The following is a 22,723-nucleotide window of genomic DNA, read 5'->3' on the forward strand; positions in this document are numbered from 1 at the left end:
AAATGGGTACTTGTCTAAGAATAAATAAGGTAGAAACAATAAATAAGGTAGAATGAAAAGAACACTGGATTCTGAGCCAGAAATCCCATGTCAAAATCCTAGCTTTGTCACTTATTGATTTCACTGAGCTTCATTTTCCTCAACTGTAAAATGAAGGAGCTATATACTAGATGACCTCTAAGGTCCTTTCTTTCTATCTATGATGCTATCTGGAATAAAACTCCTTAGTGTAAAAAACTAAGCTATACTTAACTTAACTGGTAACTAAGCAACTGTTCAAACCACACCTCAGAAACACCTTATGATAGCAGTAGTTTCTTTGCAGGCAATAATACCACTATTTGATGTATTTTGTTTTGTTTTGTTTTTTTAATTTTTGCAGGGCAATGAGGGTTAAGTGACTTGCCCAGGGTCACACAGCTAGTTAAGTGTCAAGTGTCTGAGGCTGGATTTCAACTCGGGTACTCCTGAATCCAAGGCCAGTGCTCTATCCACTACGCCACCTAGCTGCCCCTTATTTGATGTATTTTAATTGAGAGAACAGAAGTAAATCAAAACTTGAATAGTTACAAATACCAATAGACCAGGAAGTAGCTAACATTAAACCTTTTTTCCCCCAAATATTCTAAGTTCAAGTTTTTTTCTCTCAGTAAAAAATGGTAAAATATAAATGTATAAGTAAAATGATTCTGAAGTCACAAGGCCTAAATTCAAGTGTCCACTGTACCACTTACTAACCTTAACCTCTCCAAGCTTTAATTTATCTGAAAACCAGTCTAAAGTGTATGACCCACTTCAAAAGAACCTCACACCTATCAGACTGGCTAATGTGACAAAAAAAAGGGGAAATGATAAATGTTGGAGAAGATGTGGGAAAAATTGGAACACTAATGCATTGTTGGAGTCGTGAACTGATCCAACCATTCTGGAGAACGATTTAGAACTATGTCCAAAGTGCCATAAAACTACACATAACCTTTGATACAGCAATACTACTACTAGGTCTTTATCCCAAAGATACCATTAAAAAAAGAAAAAAGAAAAGAAAAAAAAAGGGAAAAGGACCCACATGTACAAAAATATTCATAGCAGCTCTTTTTGTGGGGGAAAAGAATTTGAAATTGAGGGGATGCCCATCAACTAGGGAATGGCCGAACAAGTTGTGGTATATAAATGTAATGGAATACTATTGTGCTATAAGAAATGATGAACAAGTGGATTTCAAAAAAACCTGGAAAGACTTACATGAAGTGATGCTAAGTGAAGTGAACAGAACCAGATTATACACAGTACAGCAACATTGTGCTATGATCAACTATGACAGATTTAGTTCTTAGCAATACAATAAATCTAAAAATCATCCAAAACACTCAATATGGAAAATGCTATCCACATCCAGAGAAAGAACTATGTATTTTGAACGTAGATGGAAACATACTATTTTCACTTTTTTTGGTTTTCCTCTTACTGGTTCTTTTTTCAAAATATAACTAATGGGGGACAGCTAGGTGGTACAGTGGATAAAGCACTGACCCTGGATTTAGGAGGACCTGAGTTCAAATACAGCCTCAGACACCTGACACTTACTAGCTTGTGTGACCCTGGGCAAGTCACTTAACCCTCACTGCCCCATCCCCCCCAAACAAACAAAAAACCCCAAACAAACAAAACATAACTAATGTGGAAATATGTTTAACATTACCGTGCATGTAAACATCAGATTGCCTGTTATCTTGGGAGGGGAGAAGGCAAGGAGAAAGGGAGAAAAATTTGGGACTCAAAATCTTACTGAAAAATGAATGTGTTAAAAACTATCTTTGGGGGCAGCTAAATGGTACAGTGGATAAAGTACCAACCCTGGATTCAGGAATACCTGAGTTCAAATCCGGCCTCAGACACTTGACACTTAATAGCTGTGTGACCCTGGGCAAGTCACTTAACCCCCATTGCCCCGCAAAACAAAAACAAACCATCTTTACATGTAATTGGAAAAAAAGTTTTGGTGAAGATCAAATAAGAAAATGTATGAAAATATATTGAAAAAATATCTTTAATAAATTAGACATTTATGTATACTTCCTATATACTAGCTCTGTAGCCATATGCTAGTTAGTAGTACTAGCTCTGGGGGAATATAAAAATGCTTAGACTGGACTCTGCAGGTACTTGGAATTTACAAGGGGGAGACACATATATACAAGTAAATATCCTACTAGCTAGAGCATATAAGAGCAAAGGAGAAACAAAGTGCTTACATATATATCTATACACACACACAGGCACACCCATGTGTACACAAACATTTATACCCCCCCCCACGATATCTATTATCAAAAGTTGTACATGCTAATATAAGGCTATACCTGGGGAATCAGTTTTGAATTTGGGATCCAGAAAGTCTGAGTTCCATTCCCTGGAATATCTAGAAGTAACAGAATAAGGCTATAAAAAAAAAATAGAATAGATGGCTATCCTATAGTTTATTTCCTCACTGTGCTTAATAATGTGAATAATTTAGAGAAAAAAGGAGATGTCATCATTAAATAAACTGGGTTGTTTTCTAGATGACTAAGAATACAAAGAATTTAAGACCATTTAAAGATTAATTTTAAAAAAAAACTTCAGCAATATAACGAACCATCAGATACAATTTACTGCATCGCCTATAACATTAGGAAGGATGAGGAAGGTCAGAATATATTTGAAGGGGAAGATAAGAATTTTCTTTTACTCATCCTAGCTCCCATGAAGAAATGCTCTAATTCTACTCAAACTTGAAGAAATAAGCAACTTGAATTTTAACATTTCTCCAATTAATAGTTCCTTTTACTTAGGAATTTGCAAGTGGAGTTTCTTTCTCATTATACTGATACCCAGAAATTTGAGTTTCCTGATATTAATTTTAGATAAAGATATCCAGATCATTGTTCAAAGTTTTGTGATAAATATCATTTGAATCTCCTTGGTGTTGTAGAATTTACTATCTGTACTTTCTAGGTTAAGTTCCCAAGGGAAAGTGCCTGATAGAAGTGGCAGACTAAAGGGGTAGACAGGTACACTTCCCCCCCCCCATCACGACCAATTTGTGGATTTGTTTTGCTTTACTTATGCTACAAAGGTTTTCTTTTTTTTGTTTTTTAAACGTGTATGAGAAATAGTTATAGCGATGGAAATATATATAGTGATGGAAAAAGTCACTAGATTCAAAAAGACAGCAGAGAAGGTAACAGAAAAACTCAGGAGATACAGAACAGGAAGGCTTTGAAGCTAAGATGTCAAATTTATTTTATTCTTAAAAAAAAAAATGTACCGAGATCACGGTTTCACGTACCACCTTCTTTTCCCTCTTCTATGACTATGGAAATGCCTACACTTGTTGGCTGTCAAATTTTTAATTATATCCCACCCCCACTTAAATTTTTAATTGTTTTTTAGTGAGGCAATTGGGGTTAAGTGACTTGCCCAGGGTCACACAGCTAGTAAGTGTTAAGTGTCTGAGGCCGGATTTGAACTCAGGTACTCCTGACTCCAGGGCCGGTGCTCTATCCACTGTACCACCTACCTGCCCCCCCACTTAAATTTAAAGTTAACCATGGAACTCCCATCTCCCCAACTATATTTTAAGTCTCTAGCAGGCAAAACTAGCTTTGTATCCCCCCCCAGGACTTAATGCAGAGCCCAGTAAGAATTGCTGATAAGCTTCAAGCAAAGTTCCCAACTTCTAGAGGACATTATTCTAAACTTGATTGCTGGAACATGGCTAATGGTAAAATGGAGGGCATACCAAGATATTTTCCAATCTTTCTTGCATTGAAATGTAGATATATGCAAACTTTAGAGCTTCCAAAGAATGGAAGTTATGTTATGTTTTTTAAACAACAAACATCTACCATCTTTGTGGGCTCCTTCTTTTGGTATACTATCTTCACTAGATGATATATCACATCCCCCAATTCAGTCAGGCTGAGCTATTTTCTAAGCTACATACCCCAGGATATGCATATATGCACACGCGCGCGCGCACACACACACACACACACACACACACACACACACACATATACATATATATATATGGAAATCTATATGCAGAAGGTATTTTTTTAGTACTTTCAAAGAACAAATATTTATTAAGCACTTATGTCCCATACTCTATGCATGATTGGGATACAAAGACAAAAATAAAATATTCCCTTTCCCAAGAATCTTTGGGGAAATATATATACATATAAATACAAAGTATATAGTTTAGAAGGTAAATACATACTAATTTCAGAAGGGGAGGAAGGACATTGAGAAAATAGAAAATTAGGAAAAGGCCAATGTTGGAAGAGAAGACACTTTGAATGGAGTTTGAAATGTTAAGGTTACAAAATGTAAAAAGATAATTTTGATTATATGAAATTTAAAAGCTTTTACACAAACAAAATCAACACAACCAAAATAAGGAAAACAGAAAACTGGGACAGAATTTTTGCAACACATCTCTGATAAAGGCCTAATTTCTCCATTATATAGAGAACTGAGTCAAATTCACAAAAAGTCAATTCCCCAATTGATAAATGGTCAAAGGATATGAACAGGTAGTTTTCAGACAAAGAACTCAAAGCTATCCATAGTGCTATGAAAAAATGCTAATTACTAATCAGAGAAACGCAAACTAAAACAACTCACTATCAGAGAGGCAAATATAATAAAAAAGGAAAATGTCGGATGTTGGAAGGGATTGTGGGAAAACTAGGACACTAATTCACTGCTGGTGGAGTTGTGAACTGATCCAACCATTCTGGAGAGCAATTACAAACTATGCCCAAAGGGCTATAAAAGTGTGCATGCCCTTTGATCTGGCAATACCACTGCTAGGTTTATATCCCAAAGACATCCCTCAAAAGAGAAAAAGACCTACTTGTATTAAAAATATTTATAGCAGCTCTTTTTGGGGTGGCTAAGAATTAGAAATCAAAGGGATGGGGGGGTAGCTAGGTGGCGCAGTGGATAAAGCACTGGCCCTGGATTCAGGAGTACCTGAGTTCAAATCGGCCTCAGACACCTGACACTCACTAGCTGTGTGACCCTGGACAAGTCACTTAACCCTCATGGCCCTGCCAAAAAAGAAAGGAAAGGAAGGAGGGAAGAAAAGAAGGGAAAGAAATCAAATGGATGCCTATCAATTAGGGAATGGCTAAACAAGCTGTGGCACATGATTGTCATTTCTTATAGCACAATAATATTCTAGTACAAACAGAATGATTTCAGAAAGGTCTGGAAAGACATGCATGAAATGATGTCTAGTGAAATGAACAGAACCAGGAGAACTTTGTGCAATGACAGCAATATTGTTTGATGAAGAATTGTAAATGCCTTAACTATCCTCAGCAATATAATGATCCAAGACAATGCCAAAGGACTAATGAAGCATACTACCCATCTCCAAAGATAGAACCAATATCGACTGAATATACACTGAAGCATGCTATTTTTCACTTTATTCTTTCATTTTTTTCTTTTGAGTTTTCTTACGTAAAAGGACTAATATGGTAATGTTTTACCTCATTGTACAGGTATAACCAACATCTCTGCGCTTACTACCTCAGGGAGGAGGGAGGGGAGAGAAGGAAAGAGGGATAGAATTTGGAACTCAGAACTTTAAATAAAAATGTTATTACAATTGGAAAAATGTTAAGAGGTATTAATGAAGAGTAAATGCATTCTAGATATGGAAAATGGCCCATGCAAGAAGTCCCAAAGACCAAAGACGACATGTTATATTTATGGAATAGCAAGCAGACCAGTTTGGTTAGTAGGCATAACAGGGGAGTAATGTGAAATCAACCTAGAAAAATTGGAGTCAGGTTGTGAAAAGCTTTAAATGTTAAACAGAAGAGGTTTTAGATTACCCTACAGGCAAAAGGAAGCCAACTGCAGTCTCCTGAGTAGGGCAGTTTCAGGGCCGGAATATGGGAATATTACTTTGGCAGCTGAGTGGAAGATGAACAGAGACCAATTAAGTTACCAAAGTAGTCCAGATGAAATGTGATATAACGCCCTGAACTATGGGTGGTAGTAGTGTTAGGAGAAATGGAGAGAAGAGGCACTGTAGAGGAAGAACTAGCAAGACCCAGCAACCTATTCTGGATATGGTAGGTATGCAAGGGAGAAAGAAGAACTGTGGAAGACTTAAGTAAGATCCTTTTTAGCCTTAATCCAATTTTGAGTTGAAGGACCTAAATTCACATAATCAAAATGGCCCTTTTTGTATGGGAATTTAATAATATTCTGATAAAATTCAATATAATGTTTCCTTTGTAATCCTATGCATTTTATTTTATGCATTTATATAGATTATTCTGAGAATAGGCTTCACCAAACTGCCAAAGGGTGCATGACAAAAATGGTTAATAATCTTATCTAGTGGGCAGCTAGGTGGCGCAGAGGATAGAGCACTGGCCCTGGAGTCAGGAATACCCGACAGAATGCCTCAGACACTTGACACTTACTAGCTGTGTGACCCTGGGCAAGTCACTTAACCCCAATTGCCTCACTTAAAAAAAAAATCTTACCTAGTTTAAGATGTGCCTCCAAAAAGAATCCCTTCTACAACATACCTGACAAATGGCCATGCGATAAGGAGCACATTCCACTTTGGTTAGAACCTTGGTTCTGCCTAGAATCTGTGCAATTCTAGGCAAGTCACTTAACTTGGGCCTCAGTTCTCATCTATAAAATGAGGACACTAGACTAAATGACCAGTAAGGTCCCTTCAAGGCTAAATCTATGATTCAAATCTTAACTCTTACCCCTCCCCCACACCATTATAAATAAGTTTCTTTAGATAATATTTTCCTACCTTTTGAATTCCTAGTTTAGTGCTTTAAATGCTTAAAACAAGTTTGCGGAATTAAATGTTTTTTATACATTTCTAGAAGTAACCACCTTTTTTGTTAATTAAGATAAGTAGCACTGGAGTCAAATTGGCAACACTTTTCAGTACTACAATTTGGCACCTATTAAATGCATCAATGGGAAATTTACATAAGGATATTGTTCCTCTAATATTTTTGGAATTTCTTCTATGTAGATTAGAATTTCCCATTTCTGTGACCTGTAAATTATTTTGCCAAGTAGCTGGTAAGCTTGCAATCAAATTACTCTAAAAGACAGTAACTATTCTTAACTTTTTTTGTAGAGGTACTTTTTTTTTTTTTAAGTGAGGCAACTGGGGTTAAGTGACTTGCCCAGGGTCACACAGCTAGTAAGTGTCAAGTGTCTGAGGCCTATTTTGAACTCGGGTCCTCCTGACTCCAGGGCCTGTGCTCTATCCACTGGGCCACCTAGCTGCCCCTAGAGGTACTTTAAAAAAACAAAACACAGTTTTCTGAAGTAACATACTGAAGGGAAAAATCTGCTTAAAAAAAAAAAAAAGAATATCAGAATTATCTTGACTTCAGCACAGGCTGAATGTAGAGGAGAAAAGTAATTTGTCAGGTAATAAAAAAAGGCAAATACAGAGCAAGTTTTTATTTTGTTTCCCATGTCAAAATTGGAATATTATTTCAACTTTTTCCTCAAACTGTCCAGTTTTACTGAGATAATAAATATAATTGAGCTGCATGTAACTCAATATAGTACGCATATTTTTTGCTGGGCTAGTCTCTTGTTAATTATCTTTTAACTATTTATAAATCTTGTAATCTGTTAGAAATAAATCAAACCTTTCAGGTAATCAAATTGAAAAAAAAAACAACCCTCCCATTTCAAGAATTTTATGTGTGTGTGTGTGTATATGTATGTATGTATATGTATTGAGTCATTCCCCAACTGATAAGTGGTCTGATAAGAACAGGCAGTTTTTCAATGAAGAAAGACTATATATAGTCATATGAAAAAATGCTCTAAATTATTGATGAAACATGAAAATTAATACAACTTTATACCCATCATATTGGTTAAAATGATAGATGCCTTTCAGCTGGGGAATGGCCAAACAAACTGTGGCATATGATTGCCATGAAATAGCACTGCATTTTAAAAAATGATCAACTAGTTGAGTTTAGAAAAACATGGAAAGACTAGGACTTATGAAGGAAGATGCTATCCATCTTCAGAGAAAGAATTCATAATTTTAAGTGTGTACAGTATGGTTTCTCTCACACACACACATTAATGTATATAGATATATGTATACACACATATTCATGTTTAATTTTAGCTTTCTCTATGGCAAGGTAGAGAGAGGGAGAAGAAAGTGCACAGCAAAGGAAAAGGAATTTGATTTTTGCCTATTCACTTAAGACTGACTTTTTTTCAAATTCTACTTAGTAGTGACCATCAATGCCTTTTAATTTCATCACCCCCCAAATACTATTTATATCCTTATTACTCTTAAAATATCAATTCATCTGCTTTCAACAGTCTATTTTGTGTAAATGAGCAGTGAATAAAGCAACTTAAAAATTGTTTATTTGCATTTAGAATATACTACCTGTAAATTTATACATCATATTTACCTTCCAAATGATGCTCTGACAAGGTTAATAAAATTATTTTACTTTTCCTGAGCACAGAATAGTTGAGTGCCTGTGGGTAAAGTCACCAATGGAAACCAATCTTTGATTATAAAATATTACATTCAATTCACCTGCTTTTAAACAGGGGTGGGACCTTCATATAGCAGATATGACTAACTTCTTTGGGAAGGGGACAGGGCAATGAGGGTTAAGCGACTTGCCCAGAGTCACATAGCTAGTGTCAAGTGTCTGAGGTTGGATTTGAACTCGGGTCCTCTTGAATCCAGGACTGGTGCTTTATCCACGGCACCACCTAGCTGCCCCCGATACGACTAACTTAAAAACACAGCTTCCTTTCCATTATAGGGGTAGGTACATGGGCAAGAACAAACAGGAAAGGAAGGAGGAAAGAGGTGAGGCATGTTAAGGAGGAAGGGAAGGTATAAATACACTTACTCACTTTTTTGAGTCAGTCATACATTTAAATGGATCTTTGATGGAGGAGGTGGAATGGTGGTACTTTTCATTCCTGTCAAATGCCTTCCTCCACCACTAACAAGCTCAGTGACCATGGGCAAGACTGTACTTTCCTTATCTTTAAAACAGGAATTAATTTTGTATCATATATCACACAATGTTTTTGGGAAGCTCAAATGAGCAAATATAGAGAGCTTTACAATCTCTGAAGAATTATATCAATGTCAGTTATTATTGAGCTCCACTGAGTTCTCCATAATCTACCCAACAGTTTTTTAACATTTCTTGAGTACCAGTGCAGCACTCACACTGTCCACATAACTCCTTGTATCTTTTCCCAATCAGTTCCTGAATGATAATCTTATACTACAGGGATAACATGCTTTAGCCTACTTGCAACTTTCCATTCTTAAGGTCTTTCAGAATCTACAGTGTTCTAGGATTGCTACAGCAGGAGAGGCTGAAATAAATGCAAGCTATTAGAGTACCTAGCTGATCACTATGGTTGAAGGAAATAAAATATCATTTTGAAATTAGTCACCATTCACAGCTCTGCTGACTGCTCTTATTAAACCTTTAGGGAGAAAACTACAGCTCAGCACATCATAGCACCTCCCTTTCCCCTGTATTATCACCTTATAAAGTACTTCAGAGGGGCAGCTAGATGGCGCAGTGGTTAGAGCCCTGGCCCTGGATTCAGGAGGACCTGAGTTCGAATCCGGGCTCAGACCCTTGACACTTACTAGCTGTGTGACCCTGGGCAAGTCACTTAACCCCCATTGCCTCACCAAATAATAATAATAATAATAATAATAATAATAATAATAATAATAATAATAATAAAGTACTTCAGAGGAAATCAAACTCTATGGTACACCTATCTGTTACTGATAATATTCAGGAGCCCACTGGACTAGGGTTAATGATGATGATGAAGTTCTCAAAGTACTGGTCATACAGTGAACACTTTAATTGGTAGAGATGTATAAAAGATGACAATGATGAAGAGGTTCTCTGTTAATACAAATCCCTGCAACTAACCAGAATGCTCCTCTTCCCATCACTTGCGGCTTTTTTGCGAATCTTTAGTGCAACATGTTAACAATCCATAGTGATAAAAACACTACACAATATCAGAGAATTCAGAAAACGAAGATATCCTAGGTATCCTGTCATCCCTGATCAACATGTCAAAACTGTCATGCAGATTTCTGTCTCCTGAATATTTAGAAGTTTTAAGTACTGGTTAATACACCAAGGCTGGACTGAAGGGCAAACAAATTTCTGTATCTGTTAATGTAATAATTATCAGGCACCAACAACGGCAAGGCACTTGAATTACATGGTATGAGAGATATAGGGCACAATCCCTGACTGTAAGGAGTGTATAGTAAGGAGAATAAGACCAGAGCATAATTATTACACATGTCCAGATACATGCCACAAGGCCCAAAGGCAGTTCAGAAAGGGGATGTGACACGTAGCTGGAAACACTAGGGACAGTTTTCATCAGTGTCTGGAGTTGGGCCTTGAAGGATACTTAGAGACAGTATGGGAAAGAGGCATTTCAGGTCTATGGTACATTTTGGGCAAGAGCAAGAAAGAAGGAAACAGAAGCCTGGAAAGGCAGGAAGGACATTAATGTCTAATTAAGTATAGTTAGGGTAACATTATTTGCTAAACAACAAAAAAAATTTGATGCAAGTTGACAAAATATATTGCTTTTGGAAAAAAAAAAATCTTACTAAAATGATGGTTCTTTCCCCTTGAATTTGGAACTGTTCTGGAAAATCTCGAATATGTGGCTATAAATATAGCATCTAACACTGTGATAAGATTTATTTCCTTCTCTGAATTTTATAATTATACTATATTACCCTGGTTCTCCCTTTTACCTCTTTAGTCTGTCTCCCTCCTTCCTCTCATCCCAGAAATGTGACCATTTGACGAGCAGTCATAGGTCCATATGTGTAGTGTTTATGTGTGTATTCTGTCTCTTGTCTTTCATTACAGATTTCATACAAACTCAGCTTCCACTACATTTTTATGTTAGAAATTTAGAAGTTCTCTGACCCTAACTTTTCTCTTGAGTTCCAGTCCATCATTTCCCCAACTGTCAAACAATTTGGAGGCTCCATTATCACTTAACCTCTTTGGGCCTCAATTTCTTAATTTGAACAATGAGAATTGATAAAATTTCAACAACTTTACAGGTTCACAGATGTAGAGATTGCTCAGGCCATCTAGTCCAATTCTCTCCTTTTCTAGAAGGAGGAACTGGAGCTGAGGAAGACTAAGTGTCTTGCCTAAGGTCACAGTTCATAAAAGTCAGAGATGGGCTTTAATAATAACAGCTAATGTTTATAGAATACTTACCATTGTGCTAAGTGCTTTACAAATATTATCTCATTTGATTCTCACTACAACCCTGGGAGGTTGGTGTTATCATTATTCCCATTTTACAGATGAGGAAATTGAAGTGAACAGAAGTTAAATGCCTTGTCCAGGGTCACACAGCTACTAACTATCTGAACCTTGATTTGAACTCCTGGCCACGTCCCTCAACTCTAGAGCTCAATGCTCCCCCCGCCCCATTTACATGGTCTCCACATCATATGACCAAAATCAAACTTATTACTTCTCCCTTCCTGTTAACATGCTCCCTTCTCAATTTTGCTTTCTCTATGAAACAATTCAACACACATTTATGAGCTTTGCACAAGGCCCTAGAAATAGAAACGCAAAACATATAAAGACATCTTTGGTTCCTCTCCCAATTAAATAAATATTTAAGGTCCACAGTGTACCAGGCACTGGAAGAAAATACAAAGTTTCTTTAAAACACCATCAAATTTGCAGAGAGCACAAAACTGGGAAGGATAGCTAATATACTGGTGTGAGTCAGGATTGAAAGAGTCTAGACAACCTAAATACTAAGCTGAAACTAGTTTAAAAAAAAAAAAAACCCAAAACAAACAATTCTCCAAGTATAAGATGGCAAGGCATGTCTAGCCAACCACTCATCTGAAAAAGACTTGAGGGATGGAATATTACTATTTTGTAAGAAGTAATGAGGGGGCGGCTAGGTGGTGCAGTGGATAGAGCACACCGGCCCTGGAGTCAGGAGTACCTGAGTTCAAATCCGGCCTCAAACACTTAACACTTACTAGCTGTGTGACCCTGGGCAAGTCACTTGACCCCAACTGCCTCACTTTTAAAAAAAAAAAAAGAAAGAATATAAAGAAGCATGTAAAGACATAAAATTAAGTAAAGTGATATGAGCAGAACCAGGAAAACTATAAATAATGTTAATATAAGTGGGGAAAAAATAATCAACTCTACAAAATCATAATGAGCAAGTCTGGTTCTAAAGAAGGATCCAAGTACCTTCTTTCAGAAAGTGGTTATGAAACACTGCAAATTGTCAGACTTTTGGGATATTGGTTGGCTTTTCCCTCATCCTTTTATTCTTTGAAATAAAGAGAAGAAAAAGGAGGAGGAATACTCTGGGAAATTAAGTGATGAAAAATAAAAGCTATCAATAAAGTTTTATTTTAAATAAAAAGAAACCAAAAGTATTCTATCAAGAAAAAAAGATATAGGAATTTTGATGGAGGGTACACTCAATTCGAGCCAACAGGGACATGGCAGCCAAGAAAGCTAATGCAATCTTAAATTGTACTGAGAAGCACTGTGTCCAAGAACACAGAGTTGAAAGTTGTGTTGTATCCTTTACTTGGTCAGACCACACCTGGAGTATTAGTTCAATTTTAGGGTGCATTTTAGTAAAGAAACTGATAAGCTAGAGAATAACCAGAATGACAAAAAATATAATGAGGAGCCTTGAATTTAACCTATGAATGAAGAAACTGGGGGATATTTAGTTGGGAGGAGGGAAAACTAGAGGTAGATATGACTGACAGCTTCAAAGTCTCTACAAGGCTATCCTCTGGAAGAGGGATTTGACTTATTCTGCTTGGTTCCAAGGAGCAGAGCTAGGTGGCATAGGTGGAAGTTACAAAGAGGCTAAAGATAAAGAAAAAATTCTCGGGGCAGCTAGGTGGCGCAATGGATAGAGCACTGGCCCTGGATTCAGGAGTTCCTGAGTTCAAATCCGGCCTCAGACACTTGACACTTATTAGCTGTGTGACCTTGGGCAAGTCACTTAACCCCAATTGCCTCACTAAAAAAACAAAAACAAAAACAAAAAATAAAAAAAAATTCTCACTATCTAAAAGCAGAATGGCTTGTACAAATAAACGCCCGAGATATTTTTCCTCACCTGAGAACTTTTAAGAAAGGCTAGATTGACCATTTGTCAGGTATATTTTGGGGTATAGACTTTCTTTTTTTCTCCCCAAGTATGCTCTCAGAGCTTATAGTCTAATAAGAGGATATAGCACATGAAAACATGCCTATAATACACAGGGTCACACAGCTAGTGTTAAGTGTCTGAGGACGGATTTGAACTCAGGTCCTCCTGAATCCAGGGCTGGTGCTCTATCCACTGCGCTATAATACAAAATTAATGATCAGTGTGTAAGAGATTTAATTCAATAAGCATTAAGTGCCTATGGGCAAGGCACTATACTAGATGCTAAACTAGATATCCCCAACAGTTTTTGCTCTTAAAGAGATTATATTCTAGAGGGGAAACACAACATATATTCAGATAATGCAAGGTTATTTGGAAAAAAACAAATAACAAATGAGATCACGTGGAATAGCTTACATTAATATAGTACTTTGACTTAGTCTCAAGTATTCTGAATATCCTTTGGGCTAGACAGGGCAGGAATCCTTACACTTATTTTTACAAGTGAAGACACTAACAATTAAAATGGGGGAAAAACCCCACCCAAACCCAAAACACCCAGACCCTAGGGCTTCAAATGTACTCTTTCCAATAAGGACAGAATGACTAGATCTATTTCAATGAACTATGTCTTGCAACCCTATGAAGGATGATTTAAGAAGGAAGATAGTAGAGAAAGGAAGACCTCAGAAGCTTATTGTGAAATGATCTTTTAATTTCAGGACTGAAAATGAAAGCTACTACTAATTAACTTAGTGACATAGCAGTGATAGACTCAAGATGAAGAACAAGACAAACATTTTCAGTCATAGCCAATGTAGAGTTGACTATGTATTTGTTACTAGGACTTCATTTTCTTTTCCCCCCAATTGCGGGATGGTGGTGATGGTGAAATAAAGGCATAAGGACAAGGGAAATAAAAACCCAAGAACATAAAAGCAGGTCATGGATGTATCTTCTGAAAAAAAAAAATCACAGAGATGCAGTCCAGAAAGAAGCAACAAAAGCCGGACAGTTTTGAAAGCTACAGTATGAAGTTATATACTTAAGACGACAAGCAAACCGTACAAAATAAGAGAACCACAGTAACGTACTATCCTTTTTTTCTGTTCTACTATTTATATGAAAATACTCATATTTTTAAAGTTCTGAGTTCTTAAAAAATTTAATTCAATTTTTTGGGGTGTGGTGGACATTTTTATTTATAGTTTTGGGTTCTAATTTTTATCCCTCCTTCCACTCCCCTATCCCTGAGGGGACAAGCAAGTTCCGAGTTTAAAAAAAAACAACAACTTACTATTCTAGTTCAGGACAGGTCAAATGAGGACCTATACTAAGCTAGTAGCCTTGGGAAGAGCAAGGTACACTGATTTGACAGGCATAGGACTTGGTAATTGGATATCAAATGAGTTCTCTAGAAAGATCACACACACACACACACACACACACACACACACACAAACACACACACAGTGTACTAACATTATTTCATTTGTGATCTTGTGAAGTACTATTAATTCCAATTTATAGAAAAAGACAACAAAAGTTTATAAGGGTACACTGTGAAGGTAAATGACTTGTCCATGGTCATACAATAACAACTTTATACCCCATAAAAGAATGATGAATATAAAGAATTTAGAAGCCTCTTCTATAAATTGAAGCAAAGTAAGCATAATTAGGGGAAAAAATAATACACTCAACTATAATAACATATGGAAAGAACAAAAAGTGTAATAACCAAGACTGGCCCTTAAAAAAACCATTAAACTACAACAGTAAGAGAAAAGGTCCCCCCCCCCATGGGAGACAATGGCAGTGAAACATTGTATAAGCTTGATTAACGTATCTGTTAGTTTTGCTGAACAGCTTCTCTACCCTTTCTTTTTTACTCTGTTAAGTGGGATGCCTCTAAAAGTAGGAGAGAAGAGATGAACAGATTCTTTATAGGTGGTTAAGACAAAATATGGCAGGAAAAGTCCGAAAGGGAAAGTGGGGTGAGAGTTTGAGATGTCTAAAAGGTAATGAGGGATCAGAACTAGATATATACATTTGGAAACCATCTGCAGAGAAATAATATTTTGGGGGAGTGGATGAGACCACCAAGCAAAACAGTAAAGGAGAAAAAAAAAAAAGAGTGTCCAGTACAGAGCCTGATGGTACACCCACAAATAGTGGGCATGACCTAGATGAATATTTAGCAAAAGAGACTGAGAAAGAATGGTCAGACAGGAGGAGAAACAGTAGAAGTAGAGTAGAAGAAATGAGGGAGTAGTGTCCCAAAAACCCAGAAAGAAGAGAGTAACCAGAAGGGGGCGATCAATAGCATCAGGGAAGGAGCCAATACAGAATGGAGGATAGTGCAGGGTTGAACTGATTCACCAAAGTACCAAGACAGGAAAAGAATATACTCTAGTACAAGAGTAATAGCGAGCAGAAGAAATGAGGGATGGAGGGATAGCTTGTTACAGTGAGAAAAAAAACAACAGGGTCAGAGGATTTAAGGCAAAGGGAAATGGTAAAAGATTTACAATTGGTTAAAAAAAATCTTGGAGTTCATGAACATGGAAGCAGAGCACTTGTAGATATCTGTGTGCAGAGGTGTAGTGGAATAGATCATGGTAATTATATAGCTCAGGAAATTGGGAAGTTAAGGTATTTGAGGAAGTATAAATGTCTAAGTCTTCTAGGGTGAGGGCAAGAGTTGGGGTAGAAAGACAGTAATATAAGCACTTACCTCATTGAGGAAGGAAGGAGAATGTCCTAAGGGTTGACATGGAAGGCTACAGGGTCTGGATTAGGTGATAAATTAGAATAGCATGAACCTCAATGGAGAGGTTGCTGAGTAATGGTGGTAGAGGGAGAGTCTGGAAGCAGCAAAGGACAGCAAGTAGTATTCTGACTTTCCCACCTTGACTAGGGAGGGGTATGGGAGGTGTGTAAAGGGGTAGGGATATATGAATGAAAGTACAACCAGTACTGGAAAGGGTGGTCAGGGATGCAAAATAATCATGAGGAAGCTAGGTCCAAGCAAATGCCAGGAAATGGGAGGAATGAGAAAGGAAAAGTTTTATTACGAAAGCAAGTTTTTAATTATGGAATAGGCATTCCAAAGAGTTAACAGTTAACAGCAAGATTTCAAAGACGATCTAGGCAAATGGTAATGCTAGTGTTAAAGATAGGGATAAGGTCTGGATCTGCAATCTTATTCACATAGGATTGTTATTGTTGTCTGTCCTTCATTCTCAAAGAGGACCATGACAGATGTCATGACTTGCAATGCATTGGAAGTAAGAAAGGGCTGTGCAAGGTCACCAACCTCACTCTCTCCTCCAGAGCCATCAGGATGAGAAGAGATGGCCCTGGATTTTTAAAGCAATTAGGGTTAAGTGATTTGTCCCGGGTTCCACAGCAAGTTTCTAAGGTGAGATTTGAACTCAGGTCCTCCCCACTTCAGGGCCAGTGCTCTACCCACTGCGCCACCTAGCTGCCTCAGTTCACAGAGGGAATTCCCTGATGAAATTCCTTCTACCAGTGCACAGAGCAACCTTTCTACAATTTATAGTCTGAGTTGTCCTGGGGCAGCAAGTGAAGTGACTTGCCCAGGGTCCTACAGTAAGTCAGATGTAGGTCAGATGTAGAATCTTTTTGGCTCGGAGGCCAGCTATCTATTGTACCATGTCACATGTGCATGAGTATGTATAGGTATATATTTATGTATGTATGTATACAAAGTATCTGAAACTAGCTACTCCTTTTCCCTTACCTTTTACTATATATAGAGCTCAGGGCTAGAAAGGAACTCAGAGGCCAGCTTGTCCATTTGCCTCATTTGTGAAACAAGGAAACTACACAGGTACTAAGTAGAGAAGCTTATTTTAAAATTGGGGTCCTCTGACTACAAATCCAGCACTATTTCAACCATACTAGGTTTCTGGAAGCAGGATATAAAATGAAAGATTAAATTCAGTATTTTTATAGAGGAGAATTCATTTTGTATCAACTGGTGACTTAGCTGGGCTCTGCCTCGATGTGAAGGGGGTTGGGGTAGAGGCTGAGTGCCAAACACCCTGCATTGCTTTAATCCTGAATTTTGACACTATACTATTAAAATAACATCCTGTCATCTAATGGAAATCTTTCCAAAAACAGTATATACATTTTTATTTAAAATGAATATTTTAAAAGCAAATATTCCTAATTTAACTTTGTGATTTAACAATTTTCATATGTGTTTTAAGCAGAAAGTACTGCACAAAATACTGAGAAAAAATGGATAAAGAGATCCAGTTAAGCCATTATTATTCACTAATGGCATAATAGATAAAACATGTCTTTAAAACAGTATTTAAAAGAAGATCAAGGAACAAAACAGCTGTTGTAGGTTGGTACTAATTATCCCCAAATCTTACTGCAAATTCTACTTAAAAAAAAAAAAAGGAGTTTTGGGGCAGCTAGGTGGCGCAGTGGATAGAGCACCGGCCCTGGAGTCAGGAGGACCTGAGTTCAAATCTGCCCTCAGACACTTAACACTAGCTATGTGACTCTGGGCAGGTCACTTAACCCCAATTGCCTCACTTAAAAAAAAAAAAAAGAGAGAGAGAGTTTTGTTTCACTGGAAATGGTCAGGTAGTACACACACACACATACACACACACACACACACACACACACAGCAATTTGTAGTTTAAAAAAAAAAAAAGGTCATGCTAAGGGGCCAGAAGAGAGTAAAACAAGAATAAGGGGGGGGGGGGAAGAGGAAAAAATTATTTATATTAATGACAAAAGTATGATGACCTATGTACTTAAGTATCAACTCTGATTATAAGAACACAAATTACAAATACGGTTCCCCCATACAAAGAAGGGGACATTTAAAATAATTTAGCCAAAGTTCCAAACTCATTTTGGTATTCAAAATATTCAAGATAATCAGCTCCTATTAATAATGGTATTCATTCCTTTTAACATTTCAACTGTGAAATACACATTGTAAGATAATATCATTCAGAAACAGATTTATCTTAAATATGCCTCCATTTTATATATATATTCACAACTTTCCTAGTAATGTGTGTGCTTAGCTAAAACAAGCATTTGGATAAATCTGGAGGGGAAACTGGTGGTATCACATTAAATACCCAATGCCACTCAAATCTATCAATGTTAACAATAAGCACCAGTCCTTTATTTCAAGACTATTGTGTATAAGGCATGGTGGTAGGCAGACACAAAAATATGCCATTGTCCCTTCCCTCAAGAGGCTTACAACCTAGTAGGAGAGATAATACACAAACACAGATAGTTTAAAAAAATACATAGCAAAATACAACAGTAACTTGACAAGTATAAAAAATACTTAATACTTAATAAATATTCAGGCTCTAATTCTGGGTACCGAAGAAAGTTAAGTACGAGATAGTTCAAAGAGAAGTTCTCACTACTGTGAACCACTTAAACAGCAATTATCCTGCTAACAGTTAAGTATGCATATAGAAGACCTAATAATCTTTGGCATCCGAATGAAACCTTCGATTTTCTACCCAAAGAAATATGTACTACAAACAGAGGAATTAGAAAATCGGGATTGAGAATTTTAAAAGCATCCACAAAGGATATATGTATATACGAGTATCAATATACATATCTATACACATACGTAACACATGTATATATACACAACCTCTAAAGCAATTAACAGTACGCATTTAAAATAGGGGGTTTTGGGGGGGGGCGGGGTTTTTGCACCTTAGGGGAAACTCCACCAACACCACAAGTGTGTTACTTGACACCACCATTTAGATACATGGAACTGGTGGTGGTGGGAAAAAAAGTCAAATGAGTGGACAAAAGTCCCATTCTGCTGAACCAGCTCCACGCCCGTCTTCACCCATCCCAAACCCTAGGGGATCCCCGAAGTTTACCCAAACTTCCAGGGACACGGCACCGAGGGAGCTGGTTTCCGTCCAGACACCCCTGGTCAGTCAGCCAGGGTCAGATCCAGCAACGCCAGGAGAAAAGACCCCCCCCCCAACTCCACCCACCCCGGCGGAGGGGCGTCCGGCCAGGCCATAAGGGATGCCACGAGAGCCTCCCAGCCGTCGAAAGCCCCGCCAGGGGCGCCTCGGAGAGGTCCCGCCACCCTCCTGTCCCCTCCCGCACCCCGCGACGGCCCCGAGGGAAGAGGTCGCCGGCGGAGGCGGGGTGGGGGGGGTTTGGTTTCCGTTCGCTCCCCGCCCAAAACCGAGGCCGGGCAGAGAAAACCAGCACTCCCTGCCTCCTTCGCCTTCCCGCCGGGGCCCAAAAGCGAACTTCCATCCCGGACCCAGACTCAAGACTCACTTGTCAGTTCTGCAGCGGCCGCAGCTCGGTCCCCGCTCACCGCCACAGCCCCTGCTCCCAGGGCCGTCCCCCCCCCCAGGGCCCCAGCCGCCCGCCACCGTCTCTTCCGGAGCAACGAAAGTAACCACTTCCGGCAGGTCAGCGTAGTGACTCCTAAGAGAGGGTACACCAGGCCAACGCCGACCCACCAAGCCAATCGATGCGGTCTACCAATTGGAAACGCGCCGCGTACCCTTCCCAATCCTCATCCACTCCGGACGTACCTAAAACCCGCCCCCCCTCCCAGTTTTTCCCTCTCTACTTTCCACACAAACACTCTCTATCTTCGGAGGCGGGACACGGACCGGACTGGTGACCAATCGGAGTCCAACTCATGTGTTCCTACAATTCCCAGCATACAACAAGACGACCCAATTTTTTTCAGTCCTTGTGGGGGAAAAAGACCGAAAACAGGATGGCTGAGTTGAGGGCCCCATTGCATGCTGGAATTTGTAGTTTCCCTTAATGAGTCGAGCGCTGGGGCAGCTGGAGGCACGTACTTCCTGAGTGGAGGACAGATTGCAAAGCGTGGGGCGCGGTTTCGGTGCTAATAAGAACATCCTGCTCTCAAACTAGCGGCGTCTGTCCTTTGGGGACTGTTGCAACATACTTTGGGAGAGTGGCTCTGTAGCTTCTTTTGATTCTTCTCGGTACTAGTCGTGCATTTACTGATTATGAAAAAACTTTTTAGAACAGACTGGTACATTTACTTTGCTTCCCCCGCCCCCCCCCCATTAAAAAAAAAAAAGGCCTGTGTCAGTTTGTTCCTCGGACGTTCCCAATTAAAATGCGCGGGGAATGGGCATTTATCCCGGTGGAAAATATTTATGTAATTGGGAAGAATGAAAAAAATTTTTTTCTGCACTGCAAGCAGCCGTTGGGTCCATTTCAGCTGAATACAAAGTTTTCTTGAAATTGATTGAGGTGCAGCTATCAAACCACTGGCTTGAAACACTGGTCGTAAAATAAGTCTTTTAACTGTAACAACCCAACTGCTTACTATACAGTTATAAACAGAAGACGGGGGGATAGGCACAAATAGACTGTACTTTAAATTTTTCCTCCCTCTCAGCTGCTACTGCTGTTTTAGTCCTTGTTTCTCACTCCACTATCATCAGCTAGTTTTTTCCTCTCATCTTCTTTCTCTTCCTTTCCTCCCTCAATCCCATCAACTCTCAAATCCATTTCATAGCAAGGTTGTGGCATAGAAATAAGTGAAACCTTAAAAAGAATAAATTCAACAAAATTGGCCTAGATGACCTTACCAACTTGAAATTCGGTGAAAATGTGGCATTGGCAGCATGTATTTTTACAAAAGCATTTTATTAAAACACCCATTTTGCTATTCAGAATATTGTGGTTCTGCTATTAGGGGAGGGGGAGATTGTTGTACATCTTAAAATAGAAGTTTCTTTGACCATAAGGGCAGAGGAGACATTTTTTCTTTTATTATTCTCTGTACCATATGGTTCCTGCTGCTGCTATAAATGCCTAGTGCCTAGTGGGTACTCACCAAATGTGTGATGACAGGAATACTTATAATGGTAACTAACCTCTATTAAGGCATGCAATGCTTTACACACACCTAGTCAAGAGTATTAACATAAGTAAAGTATTAGGAGAAAATGAGACTCAAATCTGGGATTTCACTGGGCTGGCTAACTCCCAAATAAGGAAACTCCTACCAAAGGAGGTGGCATGTTCTCTGCAATTTATAGTTTTAGAGAGTTCCCTATACCACTGAGAAATAAAGGGACTTGCCCAGAGCCATACTACCAATACTGTTAAAGGCAAAACTTGACATTAGGCCTTCCAGACTCTCCCTAGATTTTGCACTATGTAATTTAGAGGTAAAACACCCTTAAACATAAAAATACAAAATGTTGAATTATGTTAATGAAATAATGAAGGATTTTTGTTATATATTTTATCAAAAAGAATTTTAATAAAGAATGGAGGGGTTTTTTTACAAGTATTAGAAGTCAGACTTTTAGGAACATGAGATGATACAAAGAATTTCCATCTGTTTTGCTGCAGAATTGTAATCAGGTATGACATGGAACTTAGTAGAGAGCACTGAAATTTAAAGGCTTTAAAATTTTTAAATAAAGATTTTAAAAGTTGAGACACAATACTTTGACATTAGATTGCGAGTTCTATAAGGGCAGAGAATGTTTTCATATTTCTTTGGATCTCCAGCTCTTAGCATTAGGCCTGGCACATAGTAAAAGTTTAATAAATGCTTGTTGACCTTACTTTATTTGTATTTTCAGTACATTCAGAGGATATAAATTACTTAGCAAGTATAATTAGTTATTTTTATTTATTTATTTTTGTGGGGCAATTGGGCTTAAGTGACTTGCCCAGGGTCACACAGCTAGTAAGTGCCAAGTGTCTGAGGCCAGATTTGAACTCAGGTCCTCCTGAATCCAGGGCCTGTGCTCTATCTACTGCACCACCCAGCTGCCCCTATAATTAGTTATACTAGGAAGCTACCAGGTGGTACCAGGCAGAGTGTTTAAGGTCCTGCTCTGTAGGGCACCTTCCTACACAGTAGTTGGGATTTCTGGGACCGGAATAGAGGAACCCCATCCCCCCAACTGTGGTTGGTTTGAGAGTCTTTTTTACTTGTCTTGAGTCCCAAAACTGAGAGTTTTAGTTTTGCTTTGCTATTTTAGGCATACAAGAAAAAGCAAACAGTGGAACTGAATGAAAGGTATGTCATTTCAAATCACAATTTTCTTGCAGACTCTTTTTAAAAAAATGTAAATCAACTGGGCCCCTAAACTACTTGTAGTGGATAGCCAATAGTGAAAATTTAATTTTGTCTTCTTTAGTAATAAGTCAATAATCATAGTAATAATCATAATTTATTTCTTGAGATTTAGGGTTGGGAGTGTATACAATTCTAAAATAATAGTATCTACTGCCCACATTGGAAATATCCTCCACACCTGCAGTCTCTCCTTAGGATTGGCTGGTTCCTCCAAGAACCTCCAATGTGAGGAATGAGGGCCAGGCCTGACCATCTTCATTCTTCTCC

General features: G+C 38.3%; 1 protein-coding gene across 3 annotated transcripts in view; it reads right to left on the reverse strand.

Annotated features, from left to right (window-relative positions):
- The window catches only part of ELOC (elongin C), a 41,454-nt gene extending 21,545 nt beyond the window's left edge, over nucleotides 1-19,909 (reverse strand). Inside the window, exons 1-2 of one of the 3 annotated variants that reach the window (XM_044003373.1) lie at nucleotides 19,642-19,709; nucleotides 2,364-2,422 (exon numbers count right to left, since the gene is read on the reverse strand). The gene's annotated coding sequence lies outside the window, so the exon portion shown is untranslated. Of the gene's footprint in view, nucleotides 1-2,363; nucleotides 2,423-19,223; nucleotides 19,311-19,641 lie in introns of those variants that run through there. The other 2 variants (XM_044003367.1, XM_044003377.1) reach the window with 2 other exon arrangements.
- Nucleotides 19,910-22,723: the final 2,814 nt, after the last annotated feature.

This window comes from Dromiciops gliroides, chromosome 1, assembly GCF_019393635.1.
Source record: "Dromiciops gliroides isolate mDroGli1 chromosome 1, mDroGli1.pri, whole genome shotgun sequence".
Lineage (NCBI taxonomy): Eukaryota > Metazoa > Chordata > Mammalia > Microbiotheria > Microbiotheriidae > Dromiciops > Dromiciops gliroides.